The following is an 18,331-nucleotide window of genomic DNA, read 5'->3' on the forward strand; positions in this document are numbered from 1 at the left end:
GGGCTGTGCCCACTATTAATGTCATTGCAAATAGTTTACATCAGGAATCTGTATCTCCAATTTAAATGTTAATGGACTGAGTCTTTTTCATTTATAGCGCAAGAAAAGAATAAAGCCACTCAAGTCAAAGAGGTTATGTAAAACTGCTAGCTAGACTATTACTGGCTCAATCTCTAAGCCTGCAATATGGAACATATTAAATTCTCACATATTTTACCCCTATGTCCTGTTAATGAAAAAGAAAACAAACGAAAACTGATACCACAGGTACATTCTGCATTGGAACCGGATGTAAGAAAGTTAAAGATCTTTCATGAATTAGGCTGATAAAAGATCACTGGTGTCTTCTGTAAATCATGGGCTAACTTTAGGGAAAAAATAAAAATTAAAAAAATGTTCCAGGTTAGCAAGCAAAATATGGCCAGATCCTAACAAGATAATGCTATACTACTACCCATCTCTACTGCAGTTCTCAAAGCAATAGCTCTTTCTCTGAGGAAGAACAGTGACATACAAGCAACATTCAGTCTGGAGGTCATTAGTGGATACCTCCACTGACATAATGCTGAAGAGTCCAAACAGATAAGACTTTTTTTTTTTGTTTTTTAAAAGATGAGTTGAAATTTTATTGCATAAATAATGCCATTACTAAAGTCTGTTATCCCCTCTGTGTTTATGAGGCAATACCTAACCAAATAAACTTTTTTTCCCCCATTGCCCTTTTTCCTCACTTAACTTCTGCCCTATATTTCTTTCCAACCAATTAGTTTTTAACACAGATTTTTGCAGTATCACTTTATTAGAACTGCAAGAGCTTAGAAAAATCCATATGAAATTCACTATTCTTTTATTTAAGACTGAAGACTATTCTTTTATTTAAGACTCCTCAAGACTAAAGAAAGCATTATTAAAGTCCCAGGAGAAATACCTAAGTCCCATAGAGCGAAGTGAATAGCAAAGTTCTGGACTTGAATTTCTATGTTGCATAAGGAGACACAGTCAATACCTCTCCTGTTTGGGTTACATGTTTAAACAGCCCAATTGGAAACTACAATAATTTAGTGACTTGTCTGCTGATCAGTGTTAGTGCCCCAAGGAGTTTGCAGTGTTTTAAAGAAGATCCTAGACTACTACTTTCTGGGCCACTTCTTAGAGTGGACCCTGTTCTCATGGTTGACTCTTTTCAAACTCTCAGCAAAATCCCGGTATGTTCCCTTGTGTGACCATCCTACTGTGTTATGCATCAAAGTGGGACAGTTCTAAGCAGAAAAGATGTAATGAATTCTACTACACTTGGTTACGCCTGTGAAATTGTAATATTTACGACTTTTCCCTGACTGCAGAAGCTTTAATTTATGATCCCCATATACGATCCCTTTCTTAGAAGCTACTTCGAGTTTTCCAGGTCATTTTGAAAGGCAAGGCTGGCCTTTGCGGTTTTTCTCTCTTTACATTTCATAACAGTAAACATTGAGTTTCTTGCAAAAAGGTACCAGAAAAGGTGCAGGACAGCCAAGCGCTTAATATCTTCATTTTAACTGGCAAGATTAAAATAAATACATAAAATCTGAAGGTTCTGCAAGTCCCTGAAACAACTAGCAAAGCATAGTTGCCTGAAGATTAATGGATTCCCTTCTAATCCCCTTTCTAACACACGGACCACCATGGACTATCAGTGATCCATGAACCACAGCTGGCCCATCTCATTGTAGACAATCAGGGATTAATACTGTCAAATTGCCAGTCTCCTAAGAGACTGGGACTTACTACAAAAGAATGAGCTTTCACCATGATATTATTTGTGTTACTACCTTGATCTCAAGGTTTTCTGGAAAAAGAGCTTTTTCCACTTCACCACATTCAACCACTGTTATATTAGTGTTTATACTCTAAGTATACATGTAGCAAAGTAGATTTGGTGATACAGCTTTACCACTCTGAGAAAAAAATAGATTAACAACAGGTGTTAAATGCATTCACTGGACACTGCACTGATCCAAACATCACATGATAAAGAATCCAAGGAACATTACCAGAGATCAGAAAATATTAGTAAATAAATTTAAGTTTAATCTCTATGTTCCCACTCTTCCTACAATGGTTGAGCACATCACCCTCCATTTTCCATTTAAGAAATTCAATACAGAAACCCTCTGAATTTAAGATGAGCTCATATCACACACCTCTAGGTTGGCATACAGAGTTTTTGGAGGGCCTCTTAGGCAGTTCATAAGTTCCTGTTCTTAGACAAGAACCTGTTGGGGGGGGGGGTGGGGGGTGGAGGAAGGGAGGAGTAAAACACAGCTTCCACTTTCTCACTGCCTTCTAAATAACAACATTGCCCCCAGCATGATCAATCACCTTAACGCTCCTGCTCCAAGGTAATCTCTCTCTGCTATTCCCAGTACCCAGCCCCAGACACAAGAGGACACCCAAAATCTACTTGCAGTAAATCAAGATTTGAAAAATAATCCATTGGGATAAGAGCACCAAAAGAAAAAAATAGGACATAATTGAATATATGGCATTCCTGGAACACATTACTGGTTTAAGAACAGATTAAAATTTGATAACACTCCAAGACAGGTCTTCCTTCTTATTTTAAAGACTTACTGTGCATTACACTTGTTATTTAAGTTTCTTACCAGTGTCAGTGAGGGAATTGTCAATCAGATGCTGAGTTAAATGTTCTCAATTGCTGAAGAAAAAGGAAATACCTTGATGCATTTTGGGGAAGGGATATTATTCAAACCTACTCCAGAATGACAGTTATAGACCTAGCTTTGGAAACAAGCTTATTAGAAACCTAGCTTGCCCAGGTTCAAACAGCACATTTTGACTGCTAAGAACCATTTAAATAACACATCTGTTAGTCCTACCCTGGAAATTCTTTGGCACAGCTTTCCACAGCTACCTTTGTTTTATCTAGGAGGGAGCTTCAGGAGACATAGCTCCTCTCCCATTCTTTTCCAAATGGTCTAAAAGTTTGCAACAGCACCTTCTGACCCAGGGAGTGTTCTTTTTTACTGGTGTAATAAAGCATATTTCCTAAAAACCCTAGATTTTATTATTTAGCTAAGCTAATAACAGTTTTCAATTCACATCAGTAAGAAATACTTTTTATGTTCTCCAGAATTTGCATTGTCTTTCTATAATACCATAAATTACTTTTATAGCACCATAAATAAAAAATAGGAATCATATCCTCTAAGTAAGTCATCACATTTCCAGATTTTCATTAGACTACAACATTGGTCCAAACTTTCCAGCTGCATTTTAACAGGAGCGTTACATGACGACTTGTTGCAAATTTTTGATTCTTTGGACATCTGCGTGGAATGTACTTCCAAGTCCAATGCAATTTCAATGCTTTCTGAAGTTATGGTTTGCTTATAAGCATCTAGTTAGATACTAACCACGAACACTTCACAGTTAGTAGAATTATTAGTAAAGTCTATTCAGGTAATTTATTTCTACTGAGGCCAAGAGGATTCGACACGCCCCCTGCTGACATAACGAACACCAAAACGTTATCAACCAGTATCTTAAACTTTAGCAAGCAGTACATTTACAGATCACTTGGTAGCCATGACTTTTATATTACTTTTTTTGCAGGATTCCTCTTTTCCTGATCTCAAAACTTCAGCCTCTGGTGAGAAAGAGACCAGCCTTACTCTACATTCCCTTTTCATCATTCAGCAGATCATGGCTAACACGCTTCCAGGCTTCCACAAGGCCTGTTTTTGTGCCACTTACTCATACAAGCAGTAACACTTTTCAGTATGAATGCCAGAGCCAGGAATACATAAAAGGAGACAGCTAAAAAGGGAAAGTTGAATAGAAGCTACTATGGTAGTATTTTAATATGACCTAGAAACCAGGAATTGAAACAGTTGCTGACAGCGAGAACTCAGGATCTTGCAGTTGGAGGTTTCATAATTGGCTCTGTGCACAGGGCCAAGAGTGACTGGTTATTTTGTAGGATAGAAGTGGTTACAATAAATTCTTGAAGAGAGGAATAGTTGGAAACACAACCAAAGAACCATTTTAGTAATCTCTCAGCCAAGATTTTTTTTTTTTTAAGATATTTTTCATAGCCAGAAAATATTTCAACAATCCATTAGAATCCATCTACGAAAGCTTATTTTATAATGAGAAAGAACAAATACAGAGTATTTGAATGTATTTTATCATTCTTAACTGTACATAAAATATAGCTGGGCTCATTCATATGGGTTAGAACAGCCTCTCTGTTTTCTGATGACTTTTCAACAGTTAGGGTATCACAGAATCAGACAAGCAAAGCAAGATTCAAGGCCAATAACTTGAAATTTTAGAAGAGATGCAATATAAATAACATTTGACATTCAATTTTTTTCAATTTTTAATTTTATTTTTCCCTTTATCTAGAAAATATGAAGGTTTAGAAGTATTTTAAAGGTAATGTATTTGAAGTTTTTAATAGTTAAAACCAAGGCTTTATTTTCCAGTCATCTAAAAAGAACTTAGAACACTGAAGTGTCCAAAGCTTGATAAATTTAATGACTGCAATAAAAATGAAGCTATTCAGTTAATTTGCCATGTCTAAAAACACTGATATCCCATATTCTGTGAGAGGGAGGGAAAGAAAGGGAAAAAACAAAAATCTGTCCCACTAATTTATCTTAAACAGCTCTCACAGAAACACGGGGAGGAGATAAGCACCTTTTGATGCCTTCTCCCTGCCCAATATCAGCTAGTAGGACTTCACCAGCAGGCACTCCAGAAACACAATGGCTTCCTATTCTGAGTTTGATTTCAAAGACCAGTTCTGTTTCAAATGCAATTTAAGATGGCTGGTTGAAAAAGTGTTTGAGTATGCCAAAGTTCAGAGAAAGAACAGTAAACTTTCTGCTAATAGCTCAGCACAATATGTTGGATAACGGAGTGATTTTATTACACAGAAGTTTTGGATTGGATTTATTTGTTGTCAGAAGTAAAGACTATCAAATGCAGTTTCAACACGCTGAGGAGAGCAAACACAGGCAATGTTTAGCTATCAGGACTAAATTCTTGATAGATCTATAGAGACAGAAACCTCTGGAAATCTGAAAAATTAATACATTGAATGAGTGGCATTCAGCTGTCTGACAATGCACAAGTATTTAGTGAAAAGATTTTGATCTGCAGAATTCGCTAAGTTATTAACCACCTAAGCAGTTTTTTTATAATTAGTCCATCAAAACACTTCATGAAGGCAATAAATAAACTTAAAGTCTACCCTTGTTTTAGGTAGAAATTTCATTGTAAGTGTCTGAGACCATCTCTAAAACATACATATATACCATTTGTCTGTAATGTATTGTAGATCCACTGTCTTCTACTAATAGAATCTGCACAATTGTGGTGACAGCTGAGTGGATTGTTCTTTTGGTTATTAAGAGAGTTTTCATTTCAGTAGCTTGTAAGTTGATCGTTTCCTGGATAAGTCATCTTTTGAGTTCAAGAGTCTATTTTCAGTCTACTAGCATCTTTCATTGTATTACTTTACTTTGGAATTACTAAAAATAATAATAATAATCAAAAATGAAAAACAAGAAACAAAAGAGCCAGTAGCACAAGACGCTTACTTCTCACTTGGTTTTGCCTCCCAATCAATCACCCACTAGTCGAAGAACTAGGGTCAGTTGATTTCTATCACTATGGAAGAGTTCAATTTCATAGTACTAAAACTCACCACTTCACAGCAACAGTTTTGATGACACACCAGGGTAAAGCCTGTATAATATAAAGCAGAGGATACCAGGAATGAATACTCTTCTGAGGTCAAGGGAATTGAATTGCATAGAAAAATAAGACCTCAAAAGCAGTATAATAAAGGTATTCAAGATGATGGAAGTGCTCAATAAAATAGAGCTTTAGATATTTTTACACCGATGAAATCAAAAATTTAAAGGATCACTTACCACTCAAAAAAGCAGGAATAGCAAAACATGAGGAGAACTATTAAGCTAGGTAGTTAAAATATAATGCATTATTTGTTTCAGTTATTTTCACAAGAAATAAGCATAAACAGTGCGAATATCTAGAGAAAGACTCCAGAAGATGACTTCCTGAATGACTCAGACAGCCAATATTACAGTTCCTCGAGGTAGAATTTTATGTGTTTAAAAAAAAAAAAAAAAAAAAAAAAAAAAAAAAAATGGTACTAAAGCTTCACTGAAGTCACTACAGCTACAGAGATCCATCAGGGGGGATATGGCCCTCCTCTAGCAACAGGGTTGTGTCACCACCAGACTGCACGTTGCTTTGAAATGCTTAAATCTGTTATCTTTTCTGGTATCACAATTGTTGCTTATCACTTTAATAAATGGAGTTTTGTGTTGTAGAAAGGGCTGAGAAAGATCTGATGCTAAGGCACAATGAGACAGAAAGAGGCAAATGTAGAGAGCTCCATTTTCAAGAGAGTACCCTTTCAAGGCATTTTCCCTCAGGGCCACTGTAACAGAATGCTGTATTTAAATCAGCGGGTCATGCACCAGAAGATGGTTTAACTGCTAATTAACACTAGATGATATACTGAAAATTCCATGCTAATTAATTCTCTGTAGATTTAAGTGCCCTTCCTTCTATGTCATTTTCAATGAACATATTAACATGAGGAATAGAATGGCATTAATTATTAATTCATATGACAAACATGTGAAGCTATATTAAACAGTTGATGGAGGTTAACTAAAAAGGAACACGTGGGTCAAAGTTGTCAACTGCAGGCCATGGTATCATAAAGATACCACACATTAAAAACAAGAGGGTATATATTACCCATTCAATCATCCTGTCAGTTTGATGTTGTTCTCTTTATATTAGATTTTCTTGCAAGATGATCATTATTCAGAAAATAGGATTCAGCTGTTCAGAATACAATAGTGAAAACCCCTAAAAATGAGAGCAAGTAAATTGAAAGGAAAATGGCAGTGATTGCAGTTTTGATAAATTAACTGCTAACTATCCATACATCAAAACAGTCTGAAAATAGCAAAGAAACTGGGTAGGCACAAGTTTCAGCGGTAGCTAAAGAATCAATATCCTAAATATCAATCCTGCACCATTTCCCCTTTAGAATAAGAGAAGCATTTTAACTCACATATATCATCACCTAGAGCTACTGGTTTAGTATGTCCTAATTTTGAGGTCTGAAACTAACTCAGTTAAAGTGAAATCCAGTCACTAGAAACAAAGATCATGAGAATAAATGCCAGACAGTGCTTATGATCCTAAAGGACCTCAAGCTCCAAGTAAAAACCACAGGTCAGCCCAATTTGGCATTTCAAAAAGCATACAGTAGAAGTGGTTACAACGCTAAAATTACATTTTGTATTTCACATAAGGATACACCTACTTGCATGGTGATTTCTGTAGTTTACAAAGTTGTGATTGTCCCATCCAGTACTTTTCAATGAAGGTACTGTTAAATTATCATGAGAGAAACATTACCTGTCAAGGCCTGTACAGTTTATGCTCCTTGTTTGTATAACCACGTGTACTCTCACACACACACTTTTAAACAATTTTATATGAGGGATTACTGAAGTCTCCTGAAAAGCCAGATTTCAACTTTGATTTTTATGTCAGAGCTATGATAGTCTTATTACTGTAGACCGTATTAGACTGCCAGAAGGGACAAGAAGTTTTACCAAAAAACTGACCATAGCTTTCACAAATGACACCCAAAATGGGATGTAAGATAGTTCACAGATAACAATGCTAGAGCAACCGGAAGATCTTGATTGTGTCAACTGTCTCTAATACCTTTCACATTTAGCAAGAAAACCCTTTAGTTTTTCTATGCCTCCAATAACATTACTTCTACAAACATGGTCATTATCTCAGCCATGAGAAGACATAGCTATTCTTTGCTTCAGTAAACAGTATTTGCACCACCACTGACAGTTTCCTACTGCAAGCCAAGTGAATCCCCCAATCTAACTTTGGTGTATTTTTTTTTTTTAATATTCAGTTGATCTCTCAAAGTTCTGTTACCTATTTATTTATGATGCCCAAGCATCATGTTATTTAGTCTCCTAATTAAAATTCTAAATATTTAATAATCATTTAAAGTTGACAGAATAGCTTTCAAAGCATTTATGAAAAAGGTCTTCTAGAAAAATGTCCTTCCTTTGGTTCAGTACTGTCAGCTGTGTATATAAATAGTGTCTTTTTCAATTAAAAAAAAAAAAAAAAGAGAGAGAGAGAGAAGAAAAATCATCTCTTCAGCAAACAATGTATTTGAATTAAGAAAGACCACAAAGAAGACTAGTATGCAAATCATTTAAAAGTCAAAATCATACCTCCAACATATGTATTTTTCTATTGGAATTGAGAATTTCTGCTTAATACAGTAATAAAATCATTTGGGACACATCTACATTAGAAATTATGTTCATCTGTAGCTAAGAGCTATAGGAAAGAACAGTGTTAAGGGATTCTTGTTTATTTTTAATAGCATAGTAAATTACAGAATCAGAGAATTTGGAGCAGGAATGCTAGTAAGCAAGCTTTCTCCCTTGGACAGCTAAGGTTAAACTCTTATTTTCTCACTGTCTCTGTGGAAAACAGTTGTTTCCTCATTTAGTCACCCTACAGAATTCACACTAGTAAATGCTACTTGCCCATACATTCAGATGTTTCATTATCCAAAATGATGTCCTATCTTTCGTGAAAGATGGGAATACAGGCACACCCCTTTGAATACACCCTTTCTGTCTGGCAAAGAGAAAGTCTGAAAAACTTACAGTCAATTCAAAATACAGATTTAGTTATTTAACTCAGCAATGCTACATAGATACTACATAGAAGCTTGAAAAACAATACATACAGAATTTTCAACCTTGCTAGAGAAAATGGCACAACACATGCTAAAAAGAGCTTAAAAAGAGCTTAAAGCAAGTCCAAAGGAAGCAGAAGTGAGAAGACTTTAAGATGTCTTCTTCAAGCATGTCATCTTCAATCAATGATCAAAGTAAACATCCAAAATTGAAAAGAAAAAGAAAAAAAGTTTTGCCAGAGACATCAGTACATTCCCACCAAATCCAGCACTAGTTAGCCCTTACAGCCAGAAAAAGAACACCAGACAGTCCAGTAAGATACTGAATGCATGGAGGATGAGAGAGGAAATGGGTGGAATGGAAAGCAGGAAAGAATTCAGATTCAGTTGAACCCAATTTGGACTGACCATTCACCTCCAATTGAGTTCTAACTGCTGTACCTGGACTCACTTAAGAAGTGCTTATTTCCTTAATTAAATTTTACATTTTCTGTCTAAGGTATCTGTAGCAAAAGGGAAGGTACATTGAAGGTAGTATCCAGCTGTCCATAAGCCCCTGCAGTCAGAAGAATAACGTTTGTAGAGATGGCTTATCTTGGCAGAGTAGACCTGCCTAAGGTATTGACAGACTTTGAACAAAGTGTTTAAGTTTGTAATGATAACTCCTGGGCCAGTAGGTGAGTTCCTGGGTAGATTTAGTCAACAAGTTTTTTAACATAGTTATGTAATGACAGACAGGTGGGACTTGCCATTAGCAGAACATTACTATAATTCACAGGCAGCTACATGCCTTACCTGTTTGTCTCAAATGCATTTAGTCTCCTGCAGGTGAGTTACAGGTTATGTTTGTTGAAGACTGACAATGTTCTTAGAATGGATAAGTGAAATATATTGTCTCCAGGTGTACCTTCTACATGCCTCCCCTTCCTTCATCACACCTTTCTCCTTTGGGGGCCCCATGAAAGAGACTCAAGCTCTACTCAAACACTTTCATGTGAACTCTATGTTCGCAGATTCAAAATGGATTTCAGCTCAGCTTCCTCACTCCCATTGCAGCCTCCATCACCTCTGCTGCTACTGTCACAGGTATTGCCTATCCAATCAGCGAATATAAGACAGAGAGAACAGCATAAACAGATGAGGCTTGCAGACTGACTTCCTCATTACTAGTGTGCATTTTACTAATGAGGAGACAACAACAGGACATCCTAAACCCCCTTCCCACAGGTGCTAAGCAGAGAAGCTCAGTCACCTTAGGCTTTTCTAACAGGTTGTGCCATTTTTCAGGCTTGAATAAGTCTAGTAGGATCTATGTTTTCTTAAACATAGTTTTGTTTTTGAAAAGTACCTACTGAAATACTTAAGGGGAATTTGTGTTTTGTTCTCTGATGTTGTTTGCGTTTTGTGTTTGCTTTTTTAAAAGTGAAAGAAATAATTTATCTCAGTGAGGCACATTTAAACACAAACGAGCTCATTTATAATCCAAAATTAAGGAAGTCAAAAGGTATTAATTCTGTTACAGATTTTTCATACATCTTGTACGAATGCATGTTTGCCACTTCAAAACAAAAACAATGGGGTTTCAGTTTTTTAGGAAATGTTTCATTATGGGATGAAGGGAGAAATTCAGCACCCATACTGAATACAAGGATGAAAGTTATGGATAGATTCAGAAAAATGTAATACTTTGTAACTGACTGCACAGGGGAACCACCTCAGCTCATTTTGGCCCCAACTCTTCTGCCGGAGAGGAGGACCATAGGACCATTGTACGTTATCTTTTTCAAATAGACAGCGTCTGAAATAAAACATGCAGGACTTCTCAGTATCTTTTCGTCATTTTGCATGCAATTAGGCAGTCATGAGCTACATGTGCTTTTGAAGGCTCCCAGCCTTTACATTTAACATGCACTGAGTTTGCTTAGATTGGTGTAAAATGCAAGATACAGCCTCACACTTCTTAAACTTGAACTCCTCACAGCATCAAAGATCTCACAAACGCACACAAATCAACATCTACAAGCATCTTTTGTACCAGTTAAGGAGTAGGGGGTTAGCCTTGAATAGGTAACACTACTCCAGTAGGTTTTTGCATGCAAATTCATCTGTATGAGATCTAATCTTGATCTTCTCTTCACCCTAATCTCTTTTTTTCCCTCCTTCAAGTAATGCAGTCTTTGAGAACACATCTATATGGAAATTAGTTCTGAAGATTGTTGTAATAAATACCTGCCAAGTATATAATACTAGTAGAATTTACATTTCTTAAATATGAAGAATAGGATTAAGATATGGAAAATTAAAAACTATTTCATATGTTACACTTTTACACTGCTAAGCAGAGTACCAGTATATTTTTTTTATTTAATAAAAAAATATCATCCAAACTTCAAATAAGCAAGATGGTTCAGCCACAGCACACCACAATTAATATGTCCACCTTTCTAACAGTACTGTTCACTACAAAACAAGCACCCAGGGAAGCTAGGCCTCCATGAGACATTTGTGCATGTCTTTTTATTTAAACGTGCATTTTACATAGATCGTTTCTCAAGTACTTACCATTATCTTCTTAGACCAAATTAAACAAGCTCTCAAGTTTCTGTCAGTGCCTTAGTCCATCAACACTACATGAGGTTATAATAGTTGTTCGGATCACGGAAATTCATTGCGAAGTTCTATACTTGAGACATTTAATAGTAAAAGGAATTAATAAATTTCTGGACTTGACAACTAACAAAAAAGGCTGTATTTAGATATTCGTATATGTTGTCTAAAACTTGCAAGCACATATTGACTACTTAGATCTTGAAAGCTGAAGTTACTCAGTCTAGTCTGACCAGGGTAATGTTATTATATAAAATGAAGTCCAAACAGCTCAATTAGAGTTACAATCAGTGGCTTCATTTTGCCAAAATCAAAGCCAACAATGAAGTCAGTATGTATTCAAATCAAGGAACATGAATTTCCTAACAAAATCAGATAACTTTATGTTTCTGTCTGAACTTTAATGCATAGGAAAAACATTTAAACACCCCCATAAGCAGCACCTCAGGGTGCAATTGCGTTTGAGGGCAGGTAGCACCACTGTGGCCAGGGCTTCTGCACCTATCCTTCTACCACAGTCACTTTGCAACACATGGGCTTGCTCTGCTTCCCTTAGAACTGGGGTGCCCAGACCCCATCCTGCCCATGCTTGTAGTCCTACTGCTTCCCAGGCTACACCAAGGTGGGGGGCAAACTAAACACTCCAGCTTTCCTTTCCAGGAAGGAAAAGGCTTTTCCAAAATGCATTACTCCTCTAAATTACCTCCTGCAATTAGTAATAGCTAGATTTTCCCTCTCTGATCTCCTTCCCGCTCTTTCTCTGGTCCCTGCTGTTGTGGGCAGCTGATCTCCAGCCCACAGGTGGGGTCAATGCTGCCATAGGCACCACATGGGGCAGGGTTTGCTCTGCTGCCTTTCCAATGTCATTCTGGGAGCTTGGGGAAGCAGACAGGGCCTTGTGACTCCTCAACTCTTAGAAAATCAAAAAATTATAGAAAAATCAAAGCTATCGATGTAACACGGGGTGAAGCTTTTTTGCTCTTTAACTGAGCAGACCTCTCAGTGTGAGCAGCAGGAATTTTGCTCACCTGAGGGCTAAAGAATTTGGCTTGGAATATATAAAACTTAAGGTGCCTTATGAAAAAGGTATTTATGAATTTACTAATTTATAGTGCCAAATTAGAAAGCTCTTATTCACTAGCAATTATTTCAGGTTATTTGACTTCTTTTCCTTTCATTTTTGCCCTGGAGTGTGAAGACATTTTCCAGTGAAGGTTAGCATGGAAAGAAGCACTATAATCTCACTGGTCTCTATTTTTGCATGAAAACCAAGAGCATGGCTATCAATAAACTGTTAAGGCGAGCCAAATTTCCAGGCAGCCCACCACAGCCACCCCCCTGCAGTGGTTTCTCTGGGCACAGCCGCACCCTGGCAGAAGCTGGCTCCCCTGTACAGTGTTTGATCTCGTCTGTTGAGTTTCCCTCCATCTCTACTATAGCTTCTTAAACTTTGATTCCTGCAGGAATCAAATTTAATCTGTTTCAGTATATTTTATGCTCCACTGATTTATTCAAAGCTGAATAAAAGCATTGCAGTACTTACGTTTTCTATTTTATTTTTGGAACTGTATTATTAGTAGCCCCATTCAGTAACTAGAATAACTCGAGTCAAGCAGATTAAAAACCCAAGCTACACCTGTGGTATTCAGCTTGCACTTTAATCTTATCCACTACATTAAAAAAGGTCTGGATAAAAATGAGACAGATTAACCTATCACTCGTCTTACAGAAGTGTCTTTATGGTAAAAGAAGATCCAGTTCTACAGCAAGTCTGGTAAATTTTGCCCTTCTTTTGCTGGAAAATATCACCCCTGTACCAAAGTATTCCATTTCACTGTACAAAACGAAAAAGCCATTTTGAGCTCTACGTGCAAAAATGTATCTTCAATACATACCCAAAAGAAAGGAAAAACACTGTATATCTTACATTTCATTGATACCAGAAGGAAAATGGAAATGCTTTTTTCTCATTGTTTAATTTGTGTTCTCTAACATATAGAATTATTATCCAATACTCCTTTTTCAGTGAGATTCCTCCACTTCTATTTCTAGTCCCACTCTGCTGTTCCCTAAGTTTTCTGGTTTTAATATAAAATAAAACTGAATAAAGGATAAAGATGAAAGTAATAAATAATATATCTAAGAACAGCCTTAATATAACATGCATATTTGTATATATACATATATGAGATGATCAGCTAGTAAATATTTTATTTTGCTTTGTATAGGGTAGAATATATCTAGATGAGCTCAGACAGATTGAACAATAAAATGAACCTGACAAAATGGGTTTTAAGTCAGGAAACAGAACAGTAAAGCAATTTCCTGAGTTATTTAAATGCTTTCATTGGAGAAATGTCATTACATACTTGAATTACACTGGAATATAATTATATAAACACCACAAATAACAATGTTTTACCAAGAAAAACAGAAGTTTAGAGAGGAGAATTATTTCCTGATATTTTTCTTCATTTTAAGAAATGTTCTGCTTGTTATAAGAAATAAATCAAAAGAAAGGTTTCAAATTTACTTTACTAGTCCATGTCCTTAACACTTACACGCATACTTATCTTTAAGTATATGATATGTAAATAGCTCCCCCCGCCCCCCCCCCAGGTTTAAGATGGGTTTATGCATCCCATATGCAAAAGCCTTCCCCCTGATCTACTTTGGTGACCTTGATCAGAATTTCAGCTCCAAAATTTAGCATCACCAAGGATTTTTATGAACAGACTGTTCATGAGCAATTAATTTTAATCTTTTCATAGGTAAAGCCAGAGGACTTCTTCTTAGCTTTGGTATTATATACGTTAACAAATCTTCACAAATATCTCCTCAGTGTGTCTAACTGAAGTGAAAGATTGCAGAACAATATTGTCCAAAATCAGACAGGATATTGAATGATCTGAGAAATTTGTGTTTACTTCAGGAAGTTGAAGTTCAGCAAATTTCAACAGCCTCAGATGGTCAGATGAGAAAAGAAACGTAAAACATGCACAACTGAATATTCAATATCGCTTGGAAATTCTCTATTAAATTTGTTATAGTAGAGCACAAACTTACACGTTAGTTAGCATCCATCTAACCCCACTAATTTTAGGGATCCCCACAAAAAGATGGAGTGGGATTAGAGCCTTTTCCAGCCCCAAAATTTGCATCAAAATTTAAAAGCCAGCTGTGGTTTTATCTTGTTGCTTTCTCATCAACCCAAACAACCCAATTCATACCATACACACATTATAAGCCAATGCCACTTTCCTTCAAATAGCAACAGTTCTATTGCTCTAGCAGGACTTTAAGCCATACTCTATCATATTGCAAATTTAAAAGGAGGCCTGTATGAACATAATTCCAGTTTAAATACCTGTACTTCTTCATGAATTGTTCCATAAAACAGTATGTTATGACCAACCAACTCACCTCCTCAAAGCAATTTCTGTCTTAAGCTTGGCTTTCAGGGAAGATTAATTCCAAGTAAAAGATGAGGAACCTTCTCCCCAAAAGCATACAGTACCAAACTGAAGAATATCCATGCCTCCTCTTCCCACTTCCATAGTCCTTACTAGTAACATTTATATCCAGAAAGTGAGTTGGAGATAAGAAAGACTAAATCTCAGCGTATTCCTTTTTACACCAGCCCCTGCTACAAATTCCCACATAAATCAGTCATTCAGGCTTCTTTCCCCCCCCACGGCAGCAAACATGATTTCCTACAGTGTTCATCTGAATCTACAACTAGTCAACAGGTCTAAGAATTCACATTCTCAACTTCCTCTGTGCCTCAGTTTCCCCATTTACAAAAAAGAGATAATAGTAATGACCATCTATTTTAAATGGATATTATCTTTCAGCTATGTTTGAATAATTGTTCTGTTTTACCAAATGACTGTTTTAAAAAGACCGCTCATTAAAGCTAGTTCAAAAGAATACACCTAGCAAAATGCACTGGATAATTTATTTGTATTATTATAAGAATTAACTTTTAACCTGTAATATTCAGAATAACAGACAACAGCTATACAAAATAAAATATTTTAAGTATTTATGAAGTTTTTATCCAAAATTTTTCAGTCTAACATTTTTAAATTATCAACTGTGTTTTTACGGAATTGGTCTTGTTTTATTCATTAGCTCAAATTTACTTATCAGCAAAATAATAGTGCTTTTTCAAAATGAGCCATAAGTTGAAAATTCTACCTAAAAGGAATTATTTATTGTTTCCTAAATATATTTTCTTACACTTACAAGATCTGTCGGTGCCACAGTACCATGCCCCGTAGTTCTGTGTGTTATGTTCCAACCTCTGTCTGAAGCTGATGTTTATCTTGCATCTGAGACTTTTGTTTATACAATTCTAGAAGCTGACAGTGACAATCTACACATTAAATATCATACCAGTTTTATGGATCTGTTTTTGGAAAATAACATAGGGAAAAAAAAGTGTAGGTTTGCACTTCATTTTTATTTTTTATTTTTAAAGTAATTTATTCGCAAAAGTTATCTTGAGTATTTAAAATGCAGTTAATCTAGCAAAAGTCTTCGAAAGCTTTATTCCTCCTTATACAGAGATGAAACACTGACATTCAAAGAAATGAAAAGAAAGTCAAGTTAGACTACCATAATCCCTCAGGATAGAGAGAATTTCTGTTGAAGATAAATAAATCAAATACAAGGGGAAGTGAGGTGAAGTATAATGCCATTTGGGGAAAAAAATTAAGGCAATAATATTATTTTCCAAGCATTGGCATATACAAGCATTGGCCATCAACAGAAATATCTTTTCCTTCGTAGTACATTTATTTATATCCCAGTACAAAAGTTATGCATGCATAGCATAGAACAGAAAAAATGTGTTTCTATTATGAAGAGAATCTATATTTACTATTGTAAAGGATTCAGATTGTGCCTATTTTAAAATACATACTGTCCTTAAATAAACCAGTCCACTCGATCATTAAACGTTAAATCAGTTAAAGACAGAATTTTTGGAAATTCAAAATGTGGAGATGAGTTAAACTGAGTTGTGCAGCAGCAACAACACTTGTTGCTGGAGCACATCCCATCTGCAATCTGACTCACATAAGAGACAACGTGCTCGTGTAGGGTCCCTGCGCACTCTGTAAAAAAGATGTTCGATTGACCAGCTTGCAGGAGGTCAACTCAAACTATACAGAAGGACTCAGAAGAAAAATTTACACACCAGATGTGCTTTTTAATTGTTATTAATTCCCTGTTTGTCCCTGACTGACTCTCAAGAAGTATCCTGTCAGAGGGGTGAGGACCCAGCATACAAAAACAATCAAATATTCCAGGCATAGAAGACAAAATTTAAAGAAATCATAGAAGTACAAAGAAACTAAAGTAATTTTTGTGTTTGAGCATACTGGAGTATGGATATTTGGATTCAAAATAAAAATCTTTCTTCTTCCTAAACCGTCTGTTAAAGTAACATAACATGTTTCCATAGTAATAGGATTGGAAGGTACACAATTCTTTGACAGTGGAGACTGTCTTAAATAAATGGCAGAGGAACACTCTATGAGGTTATTATTTAAATCAGTTAATAACAGTGTTTTTAATTTCTAATTCTCACATGGCCCTGATTTAATAGAGTCCATCCATAAGTTCTCCAAAGGTCTTAATGCTAGCTACATGGAGGCAACTGCAAGTGGAACTACATGACAGCCAAAGGGGGGATGGGGAAAGCCAATTAAAGACAGGAAAAATGTGGAGAAAAATCATGCTGTACTCAATTTGTTCAACTTGCAAAGGCCACAACTCACATCCTTGAGCACTGCAGGGTTGGTTATAGATGACCATACTCACCTTTCCAGTTTTTGTTCAAATTGAAGTCAAGGCTGTAAACATCCAGGTTTTCTGAGGATTTTCTGCAGGAGAAAAGGAGAAGAAAGCTAAAGTCACTCGAGCAGCATGTCTACATATGGCTCCATAAATATATTTCAACCACTTAGAGAAAGCTTCTCCTAATCTTCTGCTATTCTTGTATATGCACACCCCACTGACCTTCCAGGTATAAACTAGTTTCATTTAGTTGTTCAGTCTAGCAACATTTAGGGCTATAACGTTATTTCTTTTCTGTAGAGGGAACAAGCTCAGAGATACCAGTGCCTTGTATTCCAGACTTCACAAACATAATTTCCTTGCGCTGGAAGAGGTCACTGTTGGAGTCTGATGCTTCTGCTCATGCACTAACAAGGGTGCAACAGTTCTAAATCCTCTTTAAAGATAAACTTTTTTAATTCTATTCCTAGGCTAAAATTACTAGTTGATACGAAATTTCATGTTTCAAGAGTAGTTTCTGTCACATCTGCCAGCTGAGGGTAACTCAATGTGACAATTTCAAATACCTGCTTTTCTAAAGATGGTCTTACATTGCAGCCGTCTTTCCTCCTCTTAGCTGCAAAGTTCCTTCTGACCTTCTCTATCTCTACTTGTTTCTGTCTCCAGAATTACACTTTTACTGTTCAGCTGCTTCTTGTTGTGTTTATCCATCCCTGAGGAAAGAGTTAAAGGAGAAAAGAGGAAAACATCTACAATTAAATTGCTCTTTAACTTGTCCCTGCCCCTTGGCAACTGCAGGTTGTAATTCAGCTGTTTACTACACTCCCTCATCACTTTAGAAAGAATAAATAATGTAGGGTCTTGCATTCATATTTGCAGTAGAAAAGGAATGCTGTGAGTTACAAATTGCTGCTGAGAAGATAACCACATTCAAGGGGCTAAAGATTAGAAAGACAAATCTCTCAAAGAGGTCTCTAAGAAACATTTTAAAGAAGAAAAAAAAAAAAAAAAAAAAAACTTTTAAGTGTGTAATGGCTTGAAGAAACTCTTAATTCCAATATGGTAGGCTTAGAAGAGACTTGTGTGTCTGTCTATAGGCATAAGTAGAAAACA

At 36.1% G+C, this 18,331-nt stretch overlaps 2 long non-coding RNA genes across 2 annotated transcripts in view; both read right to left on the reverse strand.

Annotated features, from left to right (window-relative positions):
* The window catches only part of LOC101791954 (uncharacterized), a 132,676-nt gene extending 114,744 nt beyond the window's left edge, over window positions 1-17,932 (reverse strand). Inside the window, exons 1-2 of the long non-coding RNA XR_011811124.1 lie at window positions 17,809-17,932; window positions 17,243-17,304 (exon numbers count right to left, since the gene is read on the reverse strand). This is a non-coding gene — a long non-coding RNA (uncharacterized lncRNA). The remainder of the gene's footprint in view (window positions 1-17,242; window positions 17,305-17,808) is intronic.
* Window positions 10,360-12,220, reverse strand: LOC119717673 (uncharacterized). Its single transcript, XR_005267680.2, has 3 exons — window positions 12,117-12,220; window positions 11,369-11,484; window positions 10,360-10,604 (listed from the first exon to the last, which is right to left on the reverse strand). It is a non-coding gene; the product is annotated as an uncharacterized lncRNA (long non-coding RNA).
* Window positions 17,933-18,331: the final 399 nt, after the last annotated feature.

The sequence above is a fragment of the Anas platyrhynchos genome, chromosome 8 (assembly GCF_047663525.1).
Source record: "Anas platyrhynchos isolate ZD024472 breed Pekin duck chromosome 8, IASCAAS_PekinDuck_T2T, whole genome shotgun sequence".
Lineage (NCBI taxonomy): Eukaryota > Metazoa > Chordata > Aves > Anseriformes > Anatidae > Anas > Anas platyrhynchos.